This window comes from Aquila chrysaetos, chromosome 4 (genome assembly GCF_900496995.4).
Source record: "Aquila chrysaetos chrysaetos chromosome 4, bAquChr1.4, whole genome shotgun sequence".
In the NCBI taxonomy this organism is placed as follows: Eukaryota; Metazoa; Chordata; class Aves; order Accipitriformes; family Accipitridae; genus Aquila; species Aquila chrysaetos.
Window position 1 is genome coordinate 64,683,595 of NC_044007.1, and position 13,035 is coordinate 64,696,629.

The window sequence follows — 13,035 nt, forward strand, 5'->3', positions numbered from 1 at the left end:
ACACACACACACACACACATACACGTTCATACGTATTCAGGACACGCAGTTTCCATCTTTTCCTCCTGCTCCTCTGTCTCTCTATTTGCAACTCCAGTGCCCTCCTCCACCCAGACCTCCCCCCCCCCCATTGCTTGATGCAGCTGTTTAGTCCTGACAGGTCTGACCAGTCATTTTTGCTAACCTCTGATAGCATCTAGGTCAGAGTGATCCCAAACTGGCTTGCTTTTGTTCTCAGTGAACAAGAAATACAATGCTATTAGTTTAGGCTGGGGTTCCACAAAGCACTTAAACTCCACGTGCTTCACTCCAAGCATGCAAGCAATTCCCCTCTTCTCCTTCAGCAGGGCACTGAAGTGCCTGCTTAAAGTTAGGCATGTTTCCAGCATGTTTGGGCTGAATCAGGCCCTCACTCAGGAGAAATAATGCCACTTTATGTTTTCATTTAGTTGGCCCCTTTTGCCAGCGTGTGTCATATGCCAACTCACTAACCCATCTAAGCTGACACACATGCAATAATGTACTTCAAAGCAGAGATTATTCAGGCTCAGGAAGTGGGAGAGATTTTGAAATCTGTGCAACTATTTCCACTAGGAATGCGAGAGAGCTGTACAAGAAATCTGTGCAACTATTTCCACTAGGAATGCGAGAGAGCTGTACAATAATAATTGCTCATTAGATTTTGTTGATTCTTTGAAAGAAACACAGGGATTCAAACAGGGGGATTGTTTATCGTCTCACCACGTTTCTTTCTGAGCTACAAATAATACTTTTCAATCCATTTTTATCCCCACAGTTCTCCATGATCACAGGTAGTCCTCTACCTGCTGCTGAAGAATAGCACTCCACGAACAGAGAGGGCTGGGACAGAGATTGTCAGGCGTCCGTGCAGGGAAACCGAGGGGCTAGCTCCAATTGCTCCCTGCTGCAAGCCATATCCATTTGGTCAGCAGTGGCCAAAGGGAAATGCTTTTCCTAGAAAGGTCTGCCTCCGGAAAATGGGGCCGGGGAAAGTGCAGAGATGGTTCAGTCCATTTTCACACTGGTACTGCAAATCGGTCACGCGGCACGTGGGAAAGGGCAGGGAAGCACAAAGTTTTCAAGCCCTCTCAGTATTTCTTCGGGATGTATGACTGAAAATCTTTTATAAAGTACTTCCATAGCTGTACAGCACTTCGGCCTGTGGTTAAAAAGTCCAGTGGAAGTTACCAGCCTGAACTAGGCTGGGGTGAGGCAGGAGTTTTGGGGGGAAGATGGTGGAGAGCTTCTTCTGAAGGGGGTGCCGGCAAGACAGCCGGCAGTGCTTCGCCCCGCTGCTCGACCCACGCCGAGTCCCTGGGGTGAGCACTGAAGACACCTGCTTGCTCTTTTCCCAGCAAGGTGCAAAAACCAACGTCCTGACCGGCAGCGATTCTTAAGGATGGGAATTTTCGCAGGAGCTGGGTGTTAATTCTGGTTAAATTCCAGCCCTGGTAATTGCGCTCTTCCCAAAGGAATTCCTGCTGCTGATTCACCTGGGAAAGCCGCAGCGGTCCTTAATTCCCGGCCTGAGCCACCGAGGGCTGTCACAACATGCTGCGTGACTGGCTTTGGGGTGGGGCTCTTCCAAGGTCTCTTGCTGTTACGCTTCGCGTGGGATTTACGAACATTTACTAGGTCAGGGAGACTGAGCGAACCTGAACAGACTGTTTAGCTCAGTGGTTAGCACGGTCACATGGGAGACAAGAGACTTGCGCTCTGTTTCCTGAGCCGGTTAAGTATCTGGAGCACATCTAGGACCAGGAGCCTGCTCTGGAAGGGGAAAAACACCTTCTGCGTCAAGTGCAGGTACTAAGAGTGAGTGGATCAAGATTTGGATGCTCGTGGAGATGCCCAGACGCAAAGCTTTAGGTGCTTTCAGGCAGCAGTAGCAGAGTGGGAAATTGTGAATCAAATTCTGTACTAACAGGACTCTCGGGCTGCAGAACAGTGCCTCTGCTCTTTGTGCAACAGAGATCCTAGAAAATAAGATATTGCAGAAGAAAGCATTACGGCTGGTGAGAAAGGAAGTGACTTTAAGGTGTAGTGATTATGATGGCCAGTCAGGAGTAGGGTGTCTGAGCTCTTCTGGCTCCTACTACATTTAACATAATTTATATCAAGCAGAGCAGCTTCAAAAAGGGATATCCCTATTCAAAACCAGTCCCCGTATTTTTGTGGTCAGGGCACTTCTAAAAAGCAGGCATTTGAATCGCCTTGGAAGAGCAGAACTTAATTCTCTTTGCCTTCATCTCAGGTAGGTGCTCAGGTCACATCTTTTCCAGGGCTGGACTATTCGTATGACGTGGACACCAGCCAGACTGGGTCCCATGTGGTACATGGCAGGGATATCTCTTATGCAGGTGCCAGCACAGCTTAATGGTAACCCAGGAATATAACACCTTTGCAGCACCTGATGTTAGGTGCATGTCCTGCAGAAAAGGACATACACCTGGAGAACCTTACTGCTGTTGGAAGAAGGGCAGACACCTGGGGTCCTTAGGTGCCTCCTTGGTAGTCTGCTGGTGAGCAGAGGCTTGGAGGTGTCTGAATTGGGGGTTTTTCATTAACTAACCAAGCATGGTTGTGTAGCTATCGCAAGGAGTCTTTCAACATGGGAACTCACAGGAAGGCTTTTCTTTGCAGCTCTTTTGGAGGACATCAGGATGCTTTCCTTTCTAAAAGAAAGTATTCCTAGCATCTTTTGCAAAGCTGGCAAATGAATAAGATCCAGCTCCATCCACATTCTCTTCTTCTAACTCTCCCAAACATAAAACAAGCACTAAAATAAAATTCCTGTTACTAACCATTAGGTAGACCTTTTCCTTTGATGACTTTGCTCCTGAAAGGGAGCTCAAATCCAGGAAACATGGGGGAAGATTCTGTCACTTGAAGGGTGCAGACTTCATCGTTACTGTTTGCCAGCAAAAGAACAAAAATGCATAAGAAAAAGCATATACTAAATAAAACTAGTTGCATTATAAAGACCATCAGGCATCCTATAAAAACCTGTTGTCTAAATGTGTCTGTAACAATTTATCAGCAGATGATCTTTGTGCAAAGGAGCCAAAGCAATTAGCTGGGGTTTGGCAGATCTCTGCACTCCTTTGACATACCCTGTAGTAAAACAGACCACCAAAAAAAAAAAAAAAAAAAAAAAAATCCTATATACCTCAAAATACTAGACTGGTGGCTCAGATGTTTCACTAGGGTCTTCTCTGGGTTAATCTACCACATTTTATAAAGCATGTTACACACTATTCAATTTTGTACCTTTTCTTCTTTCACTGCCCCTGCCCTCTTTGGCTATATGTGCCTAAGAGTAAATCACCTGCAGAAGTGCTTGCATCTGCTAGAACTGAATTAGCAAACTGGTTTCACCTGAAAGTGGACAGGTTTATTCTGCAGGTTAAGGTTGATTTTTACTTATTTATATTTTTAAACTTCTTTGACTAACAGGTAACTAAAACCATAGCTATGATAATGAAATAACAGGTTGACCACACTGCCTGTATCTTTTTTGTGGTTTTAATTTAATGCATTGTTTTAATTTAACCCTTACACCACCATTTACCAATTGATTTTGAAGATACCATATGAAGAGTAAATGGCAGGTATGTGGTATTTTCCCTTTTAAGAGGTGTTGTAATCTTGTACACTAGGAAACACCTGTGGATCAAGCAGTCCCTGAGCTTTGGATAGCTGCAGACTGGGAGTATTGTGAAGATGTGACTGCAGATTTGCTTATACTTGTCTCCTTTCCAAGATGCCTAGGAAAAAATGTATGTATGTGTGCTATACTGGGTGCTTTGTGCTTTTATAGTTTGGAACCGTGTTATTCATGGGATGTGGAATATAACGTTGACTTTGTGTTTTGATTCTTCTGTAATTGCAGAGTGAGTAGAAAAGAATTGGGCTCTTGCTCTTCACAGATGGGAAGATGTGGTCTTTGATCTTAATGCTAGAACTAGTAATCAAATGTTGGTTTCCTGGCTTTTAATGTGTGAATGAGTTGAAAGATGCTCTCAACTAGGCTAACAAGCCACGTGTAGTGGGTGAACGATACTTCGTGTAGCTCATTCTTGACACATTTATGATATAAAACAAACGTATGAAGGTCTTTTGATCCATGGGTTAAGGCTGCCTGTGTTTACACAGACAAGGCTGGAGTATTTGGGGGCTTTGAAAAGTATCCACATGCATGATTGTACGCTTGCCTTTACTCTATTTTTCCTTATCTTTGTGTTTGCTAGCTACAGTGCTTTCTGTGAGAATAATGTTAACTTTGTGTTAAGATTTCACTTCATGTGAGCTTCATTACTACATCTCCCCTGAGTGGAAATAGAGTGGTGAAGCCTTGTTAGACCTGTAGTATCTATGCTTGGGCTTGGGAAATGACAGTGCCGTTCTTATGGCCATGCAGCTACACAAAACCTGCTTATTTCCTTTTCATCAATGAACAACACTGACAGCTTAAGGAAGTCAGCAGTTGAATTTTGCTTGGAATTATATGTGAAGGAGGATCCTCCTTCTTGTCATTTTATTTATCATTAACAGCCATTATAATTTCTTCCCAGTGGCAATTACACTGATATCACCACATCTAAATCAGAAATGACACTGTAGTGGTTATATTATGTTGACTGGGCATCACCTAATTTTTAAGTGGCATTCTTGCCCCATCATTGTGATTATATCCCTTTCTAATAAGTAATATAAGAAAAGATCTACATAATGGGAAAACATACATATTAATATATTCCATGACAAACATGTTAACTTTACATATTAATCTTGGTAAATAGAAGTCATGTTTACATTTTTTCCTCTTCAGTACACTGTTCTCTTGACAGCTTGCTTTCCCTCTGGTTTTATTCTTTCCAATCCTGGTGTACATTCCACTGCCTCTGGTCACCCTGTTAGTTGCAGAAGGAGAAGGCAGGTCACATCCGTCTGGTTAAAAAGAGAAAAAAAAAAAAGGAAAAAACCCAGTGTTACTGGATAACATAATATTGCTGCTCTCCTCATTGCATTCAGGTCTGCGTGAAGGGACTTGGATATGTGCAATAAACATATGTGTGTGATAATGAGATTGTTGGTGGAAAGTCATCTTGAAAAGACAAGGAGCAATTAAGCTTGCTTACTTATACAAGTTAGAATGACAAGATGCCACTGCCGGCCCCACTCATCCATATAATAGGGTTCTCCTTCCCTGCTTAGCTGGATTGGGAGAAGCATTTCTTGTCAAACCTCTGCCATGACTCTACCATAAAGCAATCTGCCTTCTTTCCTTTTATACACAGTTCATTCTCACACTCATGTTGCTGTCCTGATTTCAACTGAGTGCCTGCTAGCAAGCACCTGAATTAGAATACTTTAAGAATTCAATGCAAAGACTTCATTTAACTGAGCATTTATTTGTATTGGTGTACACTCTTGTCCAATTTTAATTGAACACTTAAAGATGTCAGTGGGGAGATGTGCAGGGTGCTCACAAACCTTTAATAATGCGATGTGTGGAGTCAACAAATAATGCACCTTCCTTTTGCTATCTTGAAGATTTAGATAGGATATCTTGGATGCTATTGACAAGGAGAGAAGTGTGGAACAATAGGAACATATGATAGTTAGTTTTAGATAACAATAGCTATCCTTATGCATCTTGAATTGAATGATGAAGCCATCAATTAGAGAAATAGCCCTCTGAGTATATATCATTGACAAGATGAATACCAGTACATTGTATTTCTGGATGGAGATCTCTGTGATCTGTAATTCAGAAAGGCAGTGAATAGTATATACAGTCAAACTAATCCTATGATATTGAAAATCAGAAATCTTTTGTCCTCCCCATGTTTCTTTGTTTTTTACCTACTAGGCTCTTTCACATAATGAAAGTATTTGTGCTTTATATTAATTACTTAAACAATGCTTTCTCATTTAGTATCAAGATGACATTCTTCTCCACATTCAGCATATTTAGTGGACTCTTTCAGGGCTTAAAAGAGGATGAGGAGCAGTTCTTTCTAGTTGTTTTCTAGTCTCCTAATTAATTCTTATATACAGACATGGGGATCTATTCACAGCCTATGAACTCTGTTAAAGTCCCTCTCCATACCAAAGAGCAGACCTGGCATCCACTCCTTACATGGCATAGCTCCTATCTTCAACCTAAATTCTCCCATGTTCTCTTTGGAATGTCTGATAGTTTCTATCCCCTCTGCCTCTTCCAGCTTTGGTGTTTTGTTTTGGCTTTTGCTGTTGGTTGGGGGCGGGGGTGTGTGTTTTGGTTTGTTTGGGGGTTTTTCTGCTTTAATAGTCATTAGTGTTATGTTGATACCAGAGAAGCAACAGAAAGAAAAGCTAAAGAGATGGGAGTTGCACTATAATAAAAAAGGAATTCTCAGCACTTGCAGTTTCCAGTTAATTAGTTTCAGTTCTTTTACTTACATTTGAAAGTGAGTGAATATTCCATGGTCAGGGCCAAAATTTATTCTTGGATCTGTACATGAGTAACAAAACGTACTGCGGCAGAGTTACACAGTGGGAATGGCTCTGTAGGAGAATAAGGAAAGAATACGAAGAAAGACTGTAATTGATGCAGTGCTAGACTAACTATAAAATACAATTTAAGGAATGGGAATAAGCATTCATGACCATTGTCTGTATTATTTTTGGTCAAGTTTTTTTAATATGGACTCTTTTGTGTGAAATCAGCATCATGATCTTTTCACGAGAATCTAAATGTCTAGGTCCTCTTCATGTTTGTTTGCTTGTATGCAGAAGGTCATTATATTAAAAAAATGGATCCTACCAGGAATGCCAGTGATCGTTGCAGTGAAGAAGAATTTCTAGAGCCTTAGGGGAAAAAACGGTCACTGCCTTTCCCAGAAATATTTGAAAGGGCTAATGAAGTTTGGTGGATCTCAGTGGTATTGACAATGTATGGCCTGATGAGGGGAAGAAAAAAAACCCAGGTCTTTTAAGAAAGCAGCAGGTAAAAGAAATTTCTGTAGCCTTCCCCCTTCTAAATCTAATCAAATGAAACCATCTACAGGCCAATAAGCTTCTTGAGTGCACTCTGCCCTGGAAATAGTGGGTTTTTATCACCCAAAACATAAATAATGCAATAAAAGAAAATGTTTGAGGTCTCCTTAATGAGCTATCGTTAAGGCACCCTTCACTCTTACCTCCTTTCATAGCCTGATGCAAAGAGCAGCATCCAGTGGTCGAGAGTCTATTTTGAGTGCTGCTAGGAAAGTACAAATGAGAAAACAGACTTAATTACACTGCTTACTGCATCTAAAGGTCCATGTGGTTTGACCGGCTGTGTTAGGACACCCTGCAATTTGGAGGAATTCTCTGCGCGCTGGCACCATAAATGTACTGCTATCCAAAGGATGGTTAATAATCTAAAGTTGGCTGTTAACATTGCTGGAGCTGGTGTCTATAATTTCAGCGAGTGACCTGAATGACTCGGCAGTGAAAGACTGAAATGTCACTCTCCTCCTTTACTTTGTTTGCCTTGAGCAAAGACTGCTCCAGATTGTGTACATCCACCGAGGTCCAAATGATGAAAGGGCAGCGCGTAAGCGTAGATTCATGGCTCTGCTAAATCTCCCTGCGCTGGCAGAATAGTAGGGAGCATGGGGAGGAGGGCATGGGAGAAAAATAAGACAGTCTCCTCCAGAGCAGCTTCCACTGTGGCTATCTTTTCCCATCTCTGAGCACGTAAAGGCGAGGCTGGCTATAGGGACCTGGCTCTCCCATGCTCTCTAGCTGCCAGCCACCAGTAAATCAGACCTGATGCCTGTGGCTAAAGGCAAAGCAAATGGTTTCCATTATCCAGGTATTTATTTTGCACCTGCTGCTGTGACATCTGTGTAATAACAGTTACGTACGACAAAAGGTAGGCTGACCTGACTTTATTTCATCTCTTCTTTTCATTATGCTGAGTGAGTGAGCAAGCAGAGGACTCATATTCTTCTCGGGAGGTGTTACAGACCATCCAGCTGAGACATCTGTGGAGTGGCAAGTGCAAAGAGCTTTACCTTTGCTGTCAGGAATCTTAAACCCTTGTTTCCGTTGTGTCTCATTGGTACAGCTCAGATGCAGTAAAGGAGTAAAATACTATCAGTAAATTTCAGAAAGTTCAGTATTTGCATTTCATTTGGAAACCTGTGACATTTTGGCATATTTTCACTGGAAGGCCAGGGCAATGCTGATTGAAGATCAGTGTCGGCATTAAAATATACAAGGTATGGAGAGCTGGCGTGCTTCAGAGCAAAGCCAGCTTGCCAGGCACAGAACCAGGGCAGCCCTGGGGTAGAGGATAAGACTGAGTGTTAGGGTTGGTGGTTTTTTTTTTAAATACAGAGTTGAACAAAAAGACTAATTCGCTCACAGTGCTCTGGGACTGTACCTTCTTGGAGTGAGACAGGTTCTTAGTGCAAGTATGCTTGTTTTCTTTAAAATCATTCAGACCTTCGTGCATGTTGCCAGATGTACAAGTGTCAGAATTGGGGGCTGTTCAACCTTTCCACTTACTGTGTGATAGATAGGAGTCATGGTTTAACCCCAGCCAGCAACTAAACCCCACACAGCCGCTCGCTCATTCCTCCCTGACGGGATGGGGGAGAGAGTAAAAGTGAGAAAACTCGTGGGTTGAGATAAAGACAGTTTAATAGGGAAAGCAAAAGCCACGTGCACAAGCAAAGCAAAACAAGGAATTCCTTCCCCACTTCCCATGGGCAGGCGGGTGTTCAGCCATCTCCAGGAAAGCAGGGCTCCGTCACGCCTAACGGTGACTTGGGAAGACAAACGCCATCACTCTGAACGTCCCCCCTTCCTCCTTCTTCCCCCAGGTCTATAAGCTGAGCATGACGCCATACGGTCTGGGATATCCCTTGGGTCAGTCGGGGTCAGCTGTCCCGGCTGTGTCCCCTCCCAGCTCCTTGTGCCCCCCCAGGCTCCTCGCTGGTGGGGTGGGCTGAGAAGCAGAACAGCCCTTGGCTCTGGGTAAGCACTGCTCGGCAACAGCGAACACATCCCTGTGTTATCAGCGCTGTTCTCAGCACAAATCCAAAACAGAGCCCCGTACCAGCTACTAGGAAGAAAATGAACTCTATCCCAGCCAAAACCAGCACATTAGGAAAGCACTAGAAGAGTACCATTCTCTGTATTCCCTCCAATATAATATGGTTAGCTTTCAAGGACTGAGAAACTTTTCCAACATTTGGATAAGCATGGACATCAGTTGTACTCTGGCAAAATTATGCTGGGAAGTCCCAACAAAATCTAAGCCTGAATGACTGTGTTCATTCCCCTCCAGCCATCATGAAGGCACTATGAACATTTTGTTTACTGAAAGCTTTAAGAGGTACTACTGCCACTTATATATGACAGATGAAGTCCTGACTATATTTCTGGAAGCAGCAAAATCATTGCCTTCACCTTTCCACCTTGTGTTTGCCTGTAATTAGTTGGAAATGTGACATAATGCCAGGAAAGTGGAAGAAAAGAGTCTAGAAAGCAAGGACACTGGCATTAGTTCTCACTGCAGTTTATTTGTGAAAAAAAAAAAAAAAAAAAAAAAAAGTACTGCTGTACTGTATCTGATTTACACAGGGGAAAAAAAAAAAAGCCTGTTGCTACTTGTTGAACTCATCTGAGGTGAAGCACAAACTTTGGCTTTCTTCCAGTCACCTGAGCACACCACCACCATCACCATCCTTTTTTGCCCCTGCTAGATACAACCTTTTTCTCTACAGCATATTTCATCCACAGCCCTCCATTCACCTTATAGGATTCTGGTTCATACCATGTGAACCACTGCTAAACTGTTTTGTGCTGCTACAATTTCAGCTTTGTGGAAAAGGAGGAATATTTGGCTCCTTCCTCTTTGCACCACGATGTGTATTTTGTGACTGCTGAAAACGTCAGCTTTTCACAAATGAGAAAGGGAGAAATGCAATAGAAGTAGCCTCATCACGTTAAACTGTAGCATTAACAGATAGAATGAAAGACACTGCAAATGAAATCATACAGGTGGAAAGAGTCCTTGGTGGGTTGTTTTGGTTGTTTTTTTTTCCTCCACCTCACTAGAAAAGATCTTATATGTTGAAAACAAAAATGATGTCTGTTTCTGTGCTAAAATGGAAACTGTATGTATTTGCCATGAATCTACGCAAATTTTGTTGCAGAGCCTATAGATAAAACTCCATGTGCTTTGTTAGGTTTAGGCATGTTACAAGACAAGGATAACCGACCTCCCCCCTGCAAAGGAAGAGAAAAGCCTGAAACAGCAGCCTCCCCCTCTGTGATTATTTCACCTTTTTTTTTTTTTTTTTTTTTTTGGGGGGGGGGTAGTAGGGAGGGAGGCGGAGAGAAAGAGGGAGGAGGGAAGGGAAGAAGAATAGCTATCAAATAAGTCAGGATTTTGGAAATTAAGGGGAGAGCTGTTTTTTAAATTAGGATGGACAATAATCTGTCCTTCATGCTTGAATTCATTTAGAGAAGAATAATACCTGAGAACTGGAAGGTTGCCTTTTTAGCAGTTTCTCTTGAGCAAGGCTTGCCCTGCCGCCACCCCGCCATCAGAGAGCTCAGAACTTGCAAAGCTACTGCTGTTGCCACCACAGCTCTTACAACATCGGCGACTGCGAACGCACTGAATTTCCCAAGACTTTGGGAGTTATCTGGAGGCCCTGGGAAATTTCACTGTGATTTGAGGTGAGGCAGGTCTGTGTTAGAACTGCTTTTTTCCAGCAGCATGAACACACACACACACACACAGAGAAGTAAGAGCCAGGTTCTCCTCAGAGACAGTTTTTACACTGTTTCAAGAGCATTATTCTTGCTTCTCATTTACATTCCCAGAGGAGGAAACTGACTCAATATCTCTCTTATTTGTAGGCACTTGTGATAGCAGATTGAGGTTTCCCAGCTCAGTAAGAAGTCAAATGATCCAATAACTGACTCTGCATCTTGATTACTGAGAATACAGGAAAAATAACATACTTTATCCACTTCCTTCTGGCTACTCTTGCCACACCCTATGCGGGAGGAAAGGTCCATTACGCTGCTTGTACGCAGGGGTTGTTTCGAAAGTAACGCGACCCGAGGAGAACCCCTCATTAGGGCTTCAATGAGGGATCACACATAGGTGTCAAGGGGCAAATAAGCCAGAGGTTTTCAGCGTTATCCTTGTTTAACGTTATGAAATGGCTTTCAAAACTCTGGATGCAAATAAAACTTTCCGATAGGCTGCCAGAAACAGTCATGCCAATAAAGTCATGCCAACGTGAATGAAGTCGGAGTGTTTTGCTTTGTAGCGATCAGACATGCCACACAATGCATTTCTGTGGAGTTCTCTTTCTTGGGTGGTTGAAATCACTTGGCTTGTGGCCTTGTGCCTCCCAGCTCACCTGAGGCGTGCTGCAATCAGCCAGAACCACGCTGCATGTCATGTCTTACTGCTTCCAGAAAATATACAAATTTCCTTTCCTTCCGTTCCCTTTGTGAATTAGCCCCTTAGGGGTACGGTTTTAAGACGGCACGCAAGAAGCCTGTGCACGGATCCTCGTAACGCATAATGAGATTTGTGAGCCTGCCTACTTCCTCTGAAAAGGAACTCTAGAAGAGCAGAAGTGACTTGGTCTGGCACTCACTTGGTCCTTTTGACCTCCCTCTTATGATGGAAGATAAAGACTTCCTCCTCCTTCTCTTACAGAAAGCCCGCAGGGTATGTTGGTATGATGTGCTGTCTGGTCCTGCAGTAAACCGAGAGGTTTCTTGAGGTTTTTCAGAGTCCTCAGCTCCAGTTCTGAAGAAAGATAAGGTTGTTCGACACTTCACGGGATAAACTTGGCTTAAGAGTGCAGGTGCAATGCGACTACGTGTCCTGTGACAGAAGGCTTGAAGGTAAAGTTTTTGCTTCAAAATGACATTGGAAAGCACTTTAAGTCCAGGAGAGCTAAGTGCTTCTGACAAGTAGAAAATTCTCACCTACAGAATAGGTGCAAAGAACTCACGCTCTTTCCAAGCCCTTATTTGTTACTACAGCACTGAGTAGGATTTAGTAGAGTTTCCCAGTGAAAACTCCCCTATGCAGAACCATATAAGCTTCCTGCACACAGCCCGTTTGTAATGTTTTTTTGCAAGACCTACAAAAAAGCCAAACAGAGAACGTGCTATAAACCACCACCAAAACCTCTGGGCTACTCTGGATTGCGGGAAGGTTTCTTGCAGTCTGCCAGGGTCCGTGCTGAGCGCCCGGGGAACTGAAAACTGCTATTGTCCTGTGATAAGGGCTTTACTTGAAGCAGGCTCTGCCGGAGGCACAGCACAGACTTACAACTCATACTGAACCAGCACCGGCAAAATGCCTCTTCCAACCAGCATCAATTGCAGGGATGTCAAAAATCCTCCTGCCCTATAACCTAAGTAAAGAATGTGAGTTTAAGGGAGGGGGGGGAAATGTACATTGGAAAGCATAACTGAGATCAGGCTGTGTACACAGAATTTTGTTGTCACTCGCTGAGAATCAGCAGGCCATACCTGACAGTTTCTTATTTTTCGCCTTGGGCCTGGTCTACATGTACTTTTTTGCTAGTAAAACACAGCTAGTGCAGTAAGCTTTTACTCTCTATAATGTTACCATTTCATCTGGTCTAATAAGGCCCAGCTTTTATTTATATGTATATCTGTGCTTGTGAGAGGCAGGAAGAACACACCAGCTGGGGAGGAAAAAAAAAAACCCAACCAAAAATCCAAGGAGTTAATGCAACGGGGTATATGTGAAGGGGTTAAAACACTACACAGGTACAGCTCCTGTGGCAATTACAAATGTTATTGAAATAAAAACCAGAAACAGGAAGCCAAAAAACAGGTCCCTAAGGCAGGCATCTGTCTTAAATGATATCATTTGTCAAGTTTCCAGCATCTTGTGGTTGTGAACACAAAAAGAAGTTCTGTGTTATACTAAGGACATTACATACTCATTAGTTGGAATGTTCC

General features: G+C 43.0%; 1 long non-coding RNA gene across 3 annotated transcripts; it reads right to left on the minus strand.

Annotated features, from left to right (window-relative positions):
* Positions 1–544: 544 nt before the first annotated feature.
* On the minus strand, positions 545–8,604 carry LOC115340254. Of its 3 annotated transcripts, XR_005932197.1 has the most exons (6): positions 8,566–8,604; positions 7,938–8,039; positions 7,209–7,267; positions 6,469–6,573; positions 4,837–4,971; positions 545–1,997 (listed from the first exon to the last, which is right to left on the minus strand). It is a non-coding gene; the product is annotated as an uncharacterized LOC115340254 (long non-coding RNA). The 3 variants fall into 3 exon arrangements; XR_003922995.1 differs by lacking the exon at positions 545–1,997 and having other exon boundaries at positions 4,525–4,971; XR_005932196.1 differs by lacking the exon at positions 545–1,997 and having other exon boundaries at positions 4,525–4,971; positions 7,209–7,270.
* Positions 8,605–13,035: the final 4,431 nt, after the last annotated feature.